Here is a 14,408-nt window from a genome sequence, read left to right on the forward strand (position 1 = left end):
CGTGCGCGGACTGGTTGCACACGATAGAAGCTAATAATGATCCCGCGATACAGCGATTACGTTAATTCATTCCGTGGACACGGGAATGACGATTAATCGCGGACGAGCGCGGGCTGTGGGGCTAGGAATGTTAACAATTCGGATTTGCTACAGTCTACAACGTATCATTGTATACAGGGTGTTCATAAACCGATGTTGCAAGATTTTAAAAGGTGAATTTAGGCGAATAAATAAATAAACGATGCGGAGTAATATTTCTTCTTGTAAAGCTTTATTTCCAAAGAGATTTGTATTAAAGAGGGGTATTAACACAGACTTCCACGAGAATTTTAAGTGTTTTGTATAATATTGTTTGTTCTTTCATTGGAAAGACACATGATATTAGAATTTAGTATTTGCTGTTTGGCATCAACATTTTTACGTTATACTGTTACCTAGATATTTAGGTTACTGAATACTTTCATTCGACATCAGTTTTCTTGTTATAATTCTTTTTGAACAATTTAAAAGCTCCGGTCATCAGTGACCACCGTACAGTCGTGTTAACGCGCTTATGTGCGTCGCCTTGAAGTAGATACAGTGAGTCATGCACAGGCATATTGGCTAAGCCCTATTCAATGATTCATTGAAAATCAATTTTGTTGAATACAATTTTAATAGTATTCCAAAAAATTTGTAAATAAAATTATTGTATAATAATATAGAATATCTAAAGAATAATAAAAATCTTGATATCATATGTTATTTAATATATAATACTATCTTAATGATATTATAATATTGAATGATAAAATCCTGTGGAACATTCTGTACATAGTAAGTATTTTATCGATCGGAATGAAATGAATAAAATTAATTGCGATTAGGTAATTATGTATAAACGCAAATAATAGTTCATCGAAGTCGAGTTGTTTCTAATCTTTTGCCGTTACGTTTCTATATAATCGTAGTTTCATGTGTTGAGAACAGGTTGTTGACCGTAAATCATTCTAATAACGAAATCCACTTAAGATACTGCAAAAACGCGTAAGAACGATTCTGCGGGGCATGATACGTGCAAAACTATCGTGCAAAGTAGTATCTGATAGCAGCGACAATAAAAGTAACGGTACAATGGAATTCAATTTGCTATGGAGTCCTGTGCTAGCAGCTCCAATGTGAACAGGCAAGAAATTAAAATCAAACAATGTTGCATAAGTGAGGCTCGCTTGCGGGTTAACGGAAAAATGTGAATCTTACATAAGCCGCTTTTTCCGTTTTATTTAGCGTGTACAACATAGATTAGTGTGTTCCAAACCTGCAGATTCTAGAATGACAGCTTTAAGCTGTGTACGCACTGTAGTTTTATATTATTGTTCAATAAAATTGCTATGAGTTAGAGAACAAATTGTTTCTTCATTTTCTTCTTCATTTTTTTATAATATCACGGAATAGCTATACAGAGAAGGAACTTTTGATCGTGTTACGAGGATATATAATTTAATTTTTTATACACCGTAAAGTATGAACATTATTATTATTAAAAGAATATTGAGTTTATTATTTTCACCAAGAGAACTTTATCATTTACTCCATTAGGAGAACTAAATGTTTTATACTATTCAAACTTACATAAATCAATTTATAAAAACCCATGGTCAATATAATATTAATTTTTATAGGTTTTTATGAATAGTTGCTTCTGGAAAATCTTCGAAATATGCAGATACTTTCTCTTCTATAAGAACACGATGAAACGTGAGAAATAGGTGCACCCTAGTTATAAACGTGACTAACAAGTATATTTCTTAGCTTTCGTCAGTAAGTGTATGTATGCAAAAATTGGTAATCGACCTAGTTTCCCTCGATATCGCGCGTTTGCGGTCATAGACATGAAACATTTCACGTCAAGAATAAAAATAGTTGAAATTCCCTGGCAGTATTGAGCTTTGATAAGCTTTGCTAATCAATAATATTCGTTGACGTTTCATTACTGTAGATGCTGTTTCCAAATTATGTTATCTTGAAAATGAGCATGAACCGTGTATCACGTATAGTGTAGGAGTAAAATTGCATATTTATAATAGGGAAATCGTTAAAATTTTCATTTTAGTGAAATAAGTATATATTTATTGTCAATGTTATTAGTATAACGAGCAGGTTGTGTTTCGAGTATCAATTATTGTATCGCTAATTCTTCTTAATTTGATTAATTTGATTAATTCCATTAAATTTCTATCAAATTCAATTTCCTTTTAAAAATTCTTCTCTCAAAATATGGACATTCATACATTCTTCATTTTAGTAGATAATTTAAATATTATCAAAATACTTTCGTGATTTTCTTAGTAAAATAAGTGGTAGTTGATTTTCAACTCTTTCGCCATTCTTGCCAAGCATGAACCTCTTACTATTGATTCATAAAGTGATAAATTTTAGCTATACTTAGTAGAGAAATCTATCAACATTTCTATTAAATATGTCCAAAAATATGTTGCCGAACATTTAGCGACTTGTTGCGAGAAAGTCGCGCGTTGCATGTTCCAGTGCAGACGTAGCTTTACGTTCTAGAACATCGGTTGGCGGAACGTACACGTAATTACCGAGCGTGTGCCGCGGCGTACCAGGTACACGAGAAACTAATAGTCGCCAACTAAGCTGTAACAACTGTCATCAACTGTCATTAACAATGTACCAGTACTCCGTGAGCTAGCCGTAAAAATGGAGAGGTCGAGATGCGTGATCAATAAGGAAAAACAACCTAACCGTAACAGTATCGACAAGTCAGATTGGTCGGTCAGCCATCTTCTAGAAATATATCTGAATAGTAAACTAACATTTTATGCCTATGATATCAATTTAGACATCACTTTAATCTAATAGTTTTAATCCTAAGTAAAAAAAGGAAAAAGTAATAGATACCTGTAACTAATGATAAGTTATATTACATTAACAACTAATAATATAGGCGGTAATCTTTATTAATATGAAAATTCTATTTACTATGCTCATCGACATGCAAGCTAGTAGAATCTGAGAGATAATGAACATTGAGATATCAGTTACCATCTATGCATCCTCAAACGACTTAGAAATTGTCTAGCATTCCCTGATTCTTGTAATCAGGTTATTACGACTATTATTACGCTATGATTAGAATCGCAGTCGGATATATGTAAATTTTATTATCTTTGACTTTGTTTCTCACGCGATCTTTCTAATGGAGCTCTTAAAAGTTCATAGTACTTCTTTTACTCGAGTATGATAACTGAAGTACTGGACCTACGGAATGGCTAAGAGCCAAAAGGACCAGAGCCAAGTGCTCAGAATCTTGAATTTAAAAGGTAAATAAAATAGAAGTATTTCTCGTTGAAGACTATTATGACATATAAGATATTTATAACGTCGAATGAAAGAAACAGACACGTGCAAGATTATCTTTTCAAGTTTCTCAAATGTAGAATTTAAAATCTGAAAATTAAAATTAATTTGACTGACGTCACTCCATAATTTAATTATACAATCAATACCATACTTCAACAGGTTAAAGTAATACATAAGACGACAATAAATATTTTTTGTTCGCGTAATGTGAAACGTTATAATAACACGATGTTTATTATAAAAAGTAAAATAGAATGGTTTTTTTGTGGTCAATCTTGAAAGAAAATGTTTCTAGGTCTATGTTTAAATGACTTCCTTATCTATAAATATAGAACCAAAGTTCAACTACCTATTTCCACATTACTCTATGTAAACTTAATGTTTAAAAGTCTACCTACATACCTTTGTATTAATTATAAGAAACATATAGTATATATACACATTTAACATTGGCTCTCGAATAGTTCTAGCGGAACTAAATAGCCATAACATACAAGAATATAGAAACCTTGATTATGCATAAGCATCGATAGAATTCCTCGCTTCGTTTTCATTAGTGTAGTATTCTCCCATGATAAAAGTTTCATATTTCTTGACCGATACGCAATCCACATTTACCCAATCCCCGTGACGAGCGTTGCATTTCGTTGCTTGGTATTGATGATTAATAATAATAATTAAAATTAACCATAATTAATAAGACCTGTATTTACTGTGGTAATTATTCCAAATCACAGCTCCACGTTTGAATCGACTAAACAATTTTTTAAATATCTCTTATTAGTCTTCTTACAATGTAACAATTATTATTTGACTTAGAGAATCTATAGACAAAAATGTTTAACAAGGAAACATTGAGAAACTTTCTGTTGATTCTTAAAGATTTCAGTGTTCTAGATTAGCTTTACATAAGCACGATCAATAACAAACTACAGCCGCTACATAGCTAATCCCTAACATTCGCATTAGTATCGTTTATGCAATTCAGACCAATTGCCCCGAGCACTCTCAAAAATCTAAATTTCAGAAAGCCTCCCCTCCAAACAGACATTGTTCAAGTCCCGGCGCTATCGCCGGCGAGCAGCGATCCACGGGCACGAATGCCAGCGTCCGCCGTCAAGCTGAACACTTCGATCCCCTAATCGCGCGTAAAACATCGAAACGTTCCACCCAGTATACAATGCGGGACGGGGTTGCAGTTATGCGGCGATCTTATCAGTGAATGTCTGCCACGGAAATTCCGTAGGTTTTGAATCCTGGGGAACACAGGGGGAATTGACCTGAAACGCGGGATCTCCGCGCAACATCGGATTACGGGGAGGCATGTAATCGGCCGCAGGCCTAGCCACGTCGGAACAGACGAACTGCTACTAGCGAGAAGCCGCGAGATGGGTGGTGGGCAACGGCGCGCGATACGGGGGTGAAGATGAAGGCTTCGCGGTGGGGGTCGGCCGAGGGGGGTAGGGGCAGGATGCACGAAGAGATCGGTGGATGTTGAAGGGATGGTGTGAGTGGACGCCGAGAGAGGTTTGGTAACGCGGGCCGAGAACGAGGCGGAGGCAGAAGAAGAGAGAGGAGGCAGAGGTAAACGCCAAGGGTTCTGAGATACTAACCCTTGGCCAAGCCGCACCCCGAGGTCCAGAATAATCTACAATCCATATCAGTCTTAGGTAGTCCACCCGACCACCCTGCTACGCGTCTCATCCTCCCCAACCCCTAGGAACCACCTTTAGCAATGAGAGAGAGTACTCTCGCCCTACCCTAACATCTAACGTTCCCTCTCTTTCTCTGGGGTTGCTTCTCTACCCTCCTTCTTCGTCGGTCTTCTCTTCTGATTTCGCTTTCTCGCTTTCTCCCCCTTGTGTTTCCATCCTGCTTACCGTCCACCTCCTTCCGTTCCTTCGAATACACACAAGCCCCGTCTTCTCTTCATATCTCTCTCTCTCTCTCTCTCTCTCTCTCTCTCTCTCTCTCTCTCTCTCTCTCTCTCTCTCTCTCTCTCTCTCTCTCTCTCTCTCTCTCTCTCTCTCTCTCTCTCTCTCTCTCTCTCTCTCTGTCTCTCTCTGTCTCTCTCTCTCTCTCTCTCTGTTGCTCTGGCTGCTACGTCTTAGCCGCAACCCTTGCCGGGACCAGCCGGCTAGTCAATACCCCACACGTTCCGTCCTTATACGTGCCTGGGCTCCTTCTATGTATGGACCCTAAACCATCTCCCTATCCAGCCCACAACCACTCCGGCTCCTTAACGATGGAACTATACCCCAGAAACCCGTCCGTCCGTACGTCCGTCCGTTCGCTGTCCGACGACGACTACTCTCTCCTTCGTCTCTCCCGGCGCGTTTCTCCGCGAGCGATAAATTCGCCCGGCAACTAGTGTCACGGGATCGCACGGTGACGAAACGCTGAAAGGTAACCCGAATCCTGGCTACACCAGAGCTACGATTGCTAGCTGCAACCGGGGACCGTGTAAATAGAAATTCTTCGAGTTCACGCGCGTCCTAACCGACGATCTTGCGCCTCTTTACCCCTTTCACACGGTGATATACGTGTCGCAGATCGTGGGTGCGACATACGCGCATGAAATACACATTTCAGAATGGAATGTATTACTTTTGTTTTATCTATCGTTTATTCGATTTTTAGAGATGGAGACCTACTTTTCTTGGACATCCATGCTTGCTACGCAATTATTTCATGTGAATAATGCGATTTGATTCTGCGTTTCATCCGCATGGACACAAGAAGTATCGTGATACTGTATCGAATGAGAATCGTTGTCTGGATACTTCTAATTATAAGTGCAACTGTAGGTGATAGAATGTTTGATAACATGCGTTAATACAAGAATCGGATTTCTGTTTTATAAGTATCGTAATGTAGAGGGTGTTTTCATTAAGAAATCGTTTAAGAAATTCATTTAATAGTGATTATAGTAAAATATAAATTAATTGAAATCTGGATAAATGCCGTAGGCACTTTTATACTTGTAAAATAGGTATACTTTAATAAATACTATTTGGGTTGTGTTATAGTTTTAGTATTTAGTTGTGGCTGTTTTTATCCCTCTAACTGCAGTTTTATCTTGTGAGTGATGGCTATAATAATAGAAAGATATCTATTTTCGAAAAGTACTGATATAATCTTCACAGAAATCGATGTGTAACAAGACGTCAAGACAATTTAATAACTGGTAAAATAAAGGAATTCTTTATTGACAGCGTAGAAAATAAAAGGTAATGCCATTTTAACTTTTCCACTTAAATTCGACTTAAAAATTTAAAAAGAACCTTGAACAATTTACAAAATAAAAAGGTTCAATTAAATTCCAGTCGATTTCAATTTACCGAAATTGTTCGTAAATAAAATTGGATTTTATTTAACTTCAAACCCATTTTTCTGAAAAACGAAGCCTCAAACGGAAAAAAAGTTATTCTTTCATTTCAACATACTTTTGCATATCAAATTATCCTTCGACTGTTTGTACCGTGATTACAGGCGCACTTCGTGCAATGTTTCGTAAATAAACGAGCCTGCCCTACGCAGAACAAGTAGCTTTCTGAATTTAAGAGTCGTCGTATTTATATTAATGAAAGATCAAGTGGTCACAGGTAGCCACCGCATCGAATTTTGCAATATGTATGCACATGGTATCGACTGTCTGCATTTGAATATCAAAAGAACGAAGGAGGTCGTCGCTCGCGATCCTTCCCGACAATAAATTGTTCACACGTTAAGTATACACCTGCAACCAGCACCGTTGGGGCTCGTGAATCTTTGACAAGCCAGGTTTCCTGTGAACGATCGCGTCGCGAGTATCTATTTCGAACACGGTCATTCGTTAATGCATATATTTGGAATTTCTGGTAATATTGTAACGGAGCCCGGAACGATTCAACAAGAAAGACTGTCTGGGAAACGGAGGATTAGATTAGCCGAGTTAACAGAGACGAATCGACCTTCCTTATTATCATTATTAAGAACCCTTCATTTTGGAGAGATGTACGATTATCATGACAGAGGAAGGATAAATCTGGAGCGGAGTCAGTAGACGGCGTATTTATTATAGCACCACTTCCTGGCGACGCTATTTCTGCGTTCATTCATACGTGGAGGTTGAGCCACAGGGATTCTGCACCCACATGAAACCCTGCATTGGAATAGTTGGATTCATTCAAGGATCGGTGTCGAGTTCGCGAGATTCCACTGCCGTTCATTCATGATCCTACTACATTTTCCCTTGAATGTTTTATTTGTGAGCGCTCGATGAATACAATGGGTCGACAAATATTTATAGTTTTCTTAATGGGTTTGTGTATAGAAACACATTGTTACAATTTATTATTATTTATTCTTTTAATATTTTATTACGCATGAAATTATCATTATTTGTAATTATAGCTTATTCGGAAACGTCTTAATGGAAAAATATTGGAGGCCCTGAAATTTCTGAAAATGTGATCTGGAAGGAAATTTCTGTTTTATAGATGTTTGCTTCGTTGAAATAAATATTTGTGTCCACTTGGAAATGATTGTCTCAGAGGAAACATGAAGAATACCTATATTAAAAGAAAATAAGTTAATGGTTCAAATAGTAATTTACAGGACTACATACATTTGTAAGTCCACTCAACAAGTGGAAAGTGATTTCTAAAATATTTAACGCACAATAAATAAGCATCGTCTTCTGGAGATAGATTTATTTAATATATCTTAAAAACTAATAAATTTCTTCACTACTTTACTTCGATACTTTCTTACAAAAAATGGCTAAAAAATTGAAACTGAATAAAAAAAATATGAGTTTTTAATTAAAAAAATAATCATTATATATTCCGCATAATACAAAAAATGTTAAAAAAGTTTCTTTACTTGTAAGAATTGTTAATCTATAAAATCCTTGTACGTGTTGTATGATGCATTGGCTCATTTGCTATTACATTGTCCTTATCTTAGACAACATTTATTATCATCTCTGTTGCAAATGTAACAATCTAGACGTTTCTGAAATGTTTTTCGTGGTTCGTTTATTTCTAACAAAAACGGTTAAGTCAAAATAATCTTTTAATTCGTTCGATTTCATTACGATGAATTATTCTATAGAATATAATTTTAATTCCGAGTTACTTTAATCTGTAATACTAACGGGGTTCCTTCCATAAATAAGTTAAAATTAAATTATATTATGAATTTTCAGATTTATCATAGAATCTACAAATCTGAAAATATCTCTTCAGTTTATTTCAAATGGCAACGTCTGCCTCTGGTCACATTAAAAGTTAGTTAATCTCTTTATCAAGCGAACCTCATGAAATGAATATACTAAATATAGTACTTCGAGTATTCTAAGAAGTCTTTCGTACCTATCAAGAATCGACGTAAAAAATTTCAATTCAAATTAGTAATTTTAATTGTGTATGTTCTATGAATACAAAATGAGAAAAAAGAATGCTATTATTAAATCTTTATCTGTCATTGCCATATACATAGAACACAGGTTCAATTCTTTTCTAATTAAAGCATTATCTCTCTCGAAAAACGACTGTCTAATTTAATTAAAAAGTGAAGAACTTCATCATATTTTTTAATAAATATTAATAACTTCATGATGAGTCTTTAAAGCGAACACTGTCTTCTATTACAAATAATATAAAAGCGTATCAAATAAACATCAATGTAGAATATAAAACAAACCCGTCGGAATTAAAAGGAAATTTTCCAATAAATTCTAAATTACTTCGGACGCCAGTTTTAATGAAGAAAAATCAAGTAACTAATATATTCCCATCATAACGATCCCGTCGTTGGGGTGTTAATAACCTATTACATATTTATGGATCAGTTTCAATAATCTCACAAATTTCGAAATTTGGGACAAAAGGTTGTCGCAAACAGTTTACAAGTCACCATACCAAAAAAGGAGACACTTGTTGCGATCGGGCATAAAGTAATTCATGCTCAGGTGGATAGGTAAATAACTAATTCGTAGTAGGCAAACTAGACGCGAGTGCCATAAATGATACCTCGAAATAGGGAATAAGAATCAAAGAAGAATAAGGCTTAGGGTCATTTTATGGCGTGTCACTAACAAGGTGTGTGAACGTAAGCACGGTTTCAGATTGTCGGGTATAAAATTTTCACTTTCTCTTGTGCGTATACGCCGCAATCCGGCGACCATATACCTACAAAAGTAATTCCTTTAGGGGAAGGACAGCTTTTCTCGGGAACGTTCTATTGGTTTACAGCATTACCTGTGGCGCGAAACACCTTGCGAACGGCCGGATAACCGTAAATCGTATTAAATAACACGCCCCGCCAAAACTAACCACCTTTTACAATATTCTGCGAGACCTCATTTACAACGCCTGGCGAAAACAACGTTCCTCTGTTCATCTGAATAAACGTCTAATGCAATTTCACTGTACTCTCGACCGTCTGAAACACTATTCGGGCAGTGTTCACGCGACACTCTTCCTTTCGAATCACTGCCAACAGATTGAAATTATTATGTTGTGCCGTCCCATAACTAACGTCGCCTTTTTTATGTTATCTTCTAGTGTAACAAATTAATATTTACTTCTTTCACGGAGTATCTATGGTGCAATTCTCATTTCACGTAACTGCATTACATTATATATCAAATAATTTTAAGTTATAACTTATAACTCACATATTCGTCATTAGAGCAGATAACAGCCTAATTAGACATCATTTCGACGAATCTAACTACAGTCAATGGTATTTTATAAGTGTATTTTCAATCGTCAACGTTCAACGTCAAACCATCATTTCAAAAGCTTCACTTCGTTGAAATCCTCGTAAATTAGAGCGATGCCGCCGAATATATCATATATGTTGATTCATGAACATAACTAAATAGCTTTGGTAATTATTTACAACACTGATTCCTCACCGACTTGGATGACTGTGAAATATGTTGCGGGGAATGTGATCTTGAACAACTTTTTCCTACATATGTTATTGCTGCTCTGTATTAGTTTTCTAGATATTCGCAAAAATATTTCCAAGAACGAATAGTTTTCGTACTTATTTACAAAAAGAGTAACCCTCGTATAACCTTGTTCTTAACATATATTATTAAGGTTCTTGTACAATATATATTTATATATATTTATTTATTCATCATTTTTATACTCTCTGGCCGCCGTAAAAGTTTATTAACTTACCTAACAACTGTCCTTTGCCATTGGACGTCACACATTTTAACCAACCTCATCTATTGTCCACCGCAAGCTAAAAAATCACAGAGGCAAGGAGACTCTTCCACTCACGATGCTCGAGTTTGCCTCGAATTTCGACGCGTGTTCGGTATTGACCGCTGCGTTGGTAACAAAGGACGGAAGAGCGTGATTGATGGACAGTAGATTTGTTTCAATATCAATTATAATTATAATGTTATGAAATTACGAAAGAAAATAAAACATTTATTATGAACGTATTTCCTCGCACACACAAATACAGCAACCTTATGAACATCTATAAAGAATAAGCACGACCTTTCCGATACACATAGGGAAACACACTATTCGTTAATGAAGGAGGATCGACTTGTTCTAACGATTCTAGTCCGCTGCACAAACTAATTGCCGCCACGGAAGAGTCTGAACGTTGTCAGCTATGAATCCCGTATTGCAATTTAATTAACCCTTCAATGACGAGCTATCGCCGCCGACCTCCGCTCTACCGTAAAGTATACGAGATCAAGTGCAAACAGTGGACAAGCAGAATTTCGTATCGCGAACGTATCGAATAACCAGGGCCGCGGAAGGTTGATCATTCAAAAACCGTCGAAATTCCGGCGTTAAAATAAACCGCCGAATAAGGATATAAAAGCCGGCCGTCTTATTCATAAAGAAATTCGTCTGCCACTGAGAGGGCATTCAAATATTGACATCTCCATCTACACATCACGTGCCGCTGAATGGCCGCGATTCATCGGCCCGGAAACGGCCCGCGGAATCCACGTACCTGCAACAAAAAAGAAAGAAGAAAAAGCCCAAAGTGAAAGAAAGGCGGTTAGAGATGGAAGGTAGGAAGGAAATGAAGAGGGGAGAAGTGGAAGAAAACGTTTTAAGCGAGCCACCGCGCGAGCGGACACGCGGATTAAGGGCATTATATAATACGCATATAATTCTTAAGAGTAAAAAAGACTCCTCCTGGTGGTAATTAGCTATCCCCCATTCACCCCGAAAGCTCGGCAATTATGCATACTTAAATACACAATTAACTTCTCTCTCTCGGCCGCTTAGTACCCCCGCGATCTGAATTCGAAAAACTCCGGGGAATCGGCCGCGGTCCACTCGACTTCCCGTGCCGGAGTGCGTGAAAGGGTTTAAAGCGTTGCGCGCGGAATTCAAGTCCCCGATCGAAAGGGAAAGGGAAGAAGAGGAGGGATGGATAGAAAGAGGGAGACGAGCGAAGAAAAAAAAGCGGCCGAGCGGGGAGGGGGATATGGCAGAAAGAAGAAGCAAGGTATTGCCTCCTCGTCGAGTAAGGTTAAGGCGAGAGGCCTTGGGGCCATCCTTAAGCACTCAATCTCTCCGTCTCTCTTTCACTTTCCCTTATCCCCCTCGCAACCCCCTCTGTCGCTCTTTCGCTCTGTCTTCGCAGTGTCTCCTGCTCGCTGCTTCCGTTCGTTTCTCTTCAGCTCTCATGTTCCTGATATGCTCCCTCTCTTTCCTTCGACATCCTCTTTCTCTCTCGGTCTGTACGTGTCCTCCCGTGGAGCTCGGTGAAACGAAGGGCACTTGGCATTCGGCCATCGGTACGGAACCTCGCGCTAATAGCTCGGACTCCCGGACCTTCAGAGAAGCGCAACATTGTCTTAGCCGAGCTGCTGCCCCCTTCATCGCCCTTCATCCCCCTGCCGGCTACTTTTCCCGGAATTCTGCGTGCACGTTGTCCATCTTTTCACCGTTCTCGCGGGCAGCCTTATTCCCTGAACGATCGCCGGCCGAGCTCGTCACTTTATGTCTCATAATTATTGCCCCACCGTGCCTATTTCATGCTACCTACACCCCGGCTTCGATTCCCTGCGCCGCGGCCCCGGCACCCTGCCACCCATCTCTTTCTCGTTACTTCCAGGCTGGTTGTTTAGCCCGCGAGAGCGTAATCAACGATTCCCGTAGACGCACTTTTACAACCGGCTGACGTGACGAGCCGCGTCTTTTTGTCGAGCGGAGGGCGTGTAGGTCAGGAACGACATGTACGGTCAAACGAGGAAAAAAGAGAAGTAAGCTTCAATTAACCATGGAAGTATGTATACTCGTTTAAAAGTGAGTAATACGAATTTAAACGGAATTATAATTGAATCGAAGTAAATAAATTCGCAAAATTGAAGTTCGCAAAGTTTAGACCAGTATAGTGTATAGTTACTAAATCTTTTATATTCTTTCGAGCATGTATTAATATTCGTGTAATCAGTTATGTTTATATTTGCGTATTGTTTTACTTTGCGAGCGACAGTCATTAGTTTCTACTTTATACGAACACGTAGATTGATATTTCACAAGATTGGGGACTGACCTAAATGACAATTAGTGTAACAATTCTGTTCGTGTTCCAACTTCTAATTACCAAATAATCAGCTAATAAAATGTATTCACACCTATACACTCGTACTAAAATTAAATTAAACCCCTCGCAACTCGAACTATACATCAGTCCAGTAAAAGCCCCCATATAAAAAAAACCGTACATCCTCATAACAGTCACCCAAACAAATCCGTTTCCAAATCGTCAACCCCCGTCATATTGAAAAGGAACTCGAAGATTCCAGAAAAAAAGAACACCTTGCAACACTTTACCCGGCCCACCTCGCATAATTGTCAACGGGGCTCATAAAGCTCGTTTCTCGAAATGCGGAATCGCCTCCTCGTAAAACGTCAACGATTCCTGTCCCCAGCAGAAAACGGCAGAAAAAAAGACGGGGAAAAAAGAAGAAGAAGAAGAGAACCATCATGCCGGAGAGTACATTCTGGTTACGCCGCCGCCCCGAGGGGGTTACAATGTTCGTGTGGGTGCACCTGTACCTGTACCCGGGGTACTCACTACCTACCTGGGCCGGCTGCGATGGAGCGTGCTGGCTTCGAGAAAGGACCGCGTTCGCCGGCCCGGTCAGCGCCTTGCAGGGGAGCAGAGCACGGTGCCGCGCGGGAGAACAAAAGGAAAGTGGATAAAGACGGATAAACATATAATGCGCACGAACGGAAGGGTTTACGTGTTCCCCGAAGACTGACCGATCGGCAAGGCTGAATGGGAAGATTGGAATTGCTGAATCGTGAAAAACGACTCACGGCGAAAGAAACGGCACGGAAGGGCGGAGAAAAGGAGAGAGGACTACGGTGAGTGAGAAAGGTGGCGGACGGCGAAAGAGGGGGAGCCTCGGGGGTGGGGGAACTAACCGACGGAGCTATGATACGCGCTTTTCTTCCAGATCGTCGATAATTGCATCCGTAATACGGACAAGTATTCGGTAAATATTTGAATGACGTATTGCGGCACATTGAAATTGCTAGATCGTTTCCTGATGGAAGAAATAAATGATTCTCATCAGGCGTAGCCTATCGTTATCTGTCCGATCGAGCGGTATTGGTGTTTGAACGGGCGGATGCTACGGATATTAGAAAGTTTCGTTGCACCACATCTTGTCTTCGGACTCGCGATTGTTGGAGCGACGAGCGAGGGTTGGCGGGTGGAATGTCTTTGTCGGGTGTCAAGTAATTATCACGGTATTATCGGGGATGTGGATTATGGCGTATTGTTTCTGGCGTTGTATGAAACGGATTTCTTTGTTTAACAATGAGAAGTAAATAGAGGCAATAGGAAATTGATGGTATAATGCGATATAATTGGATTTATGCGTGAGTATTATTACTTGTATTGCTAATGGACTTTGTCTTTAACATTTCTGAATATTTTGTAATCCTGTAAACAGTGTTCGCGTTTTAACGTTTTTACGAGAATATTGGATTTTGTAGTTGGCAAGAGGTATCCATGGACAAAGTGACATTTATTATGCAGTGTTCCAA

This window comes from Nomia melanderi, chromosome 6 (assembly GCF_051020985.1).
Source record: "Nomia melanderi isolate GNS246 chromosome 6, iyNomMela1, whole genome shotgun sequence".
NCBI classification, from domain to species: Eukaryota; Metazoa; Arthropoda; class Insecta; order Hymenoptera; family Halictidae; genus Nomia; species Nomia melanderi.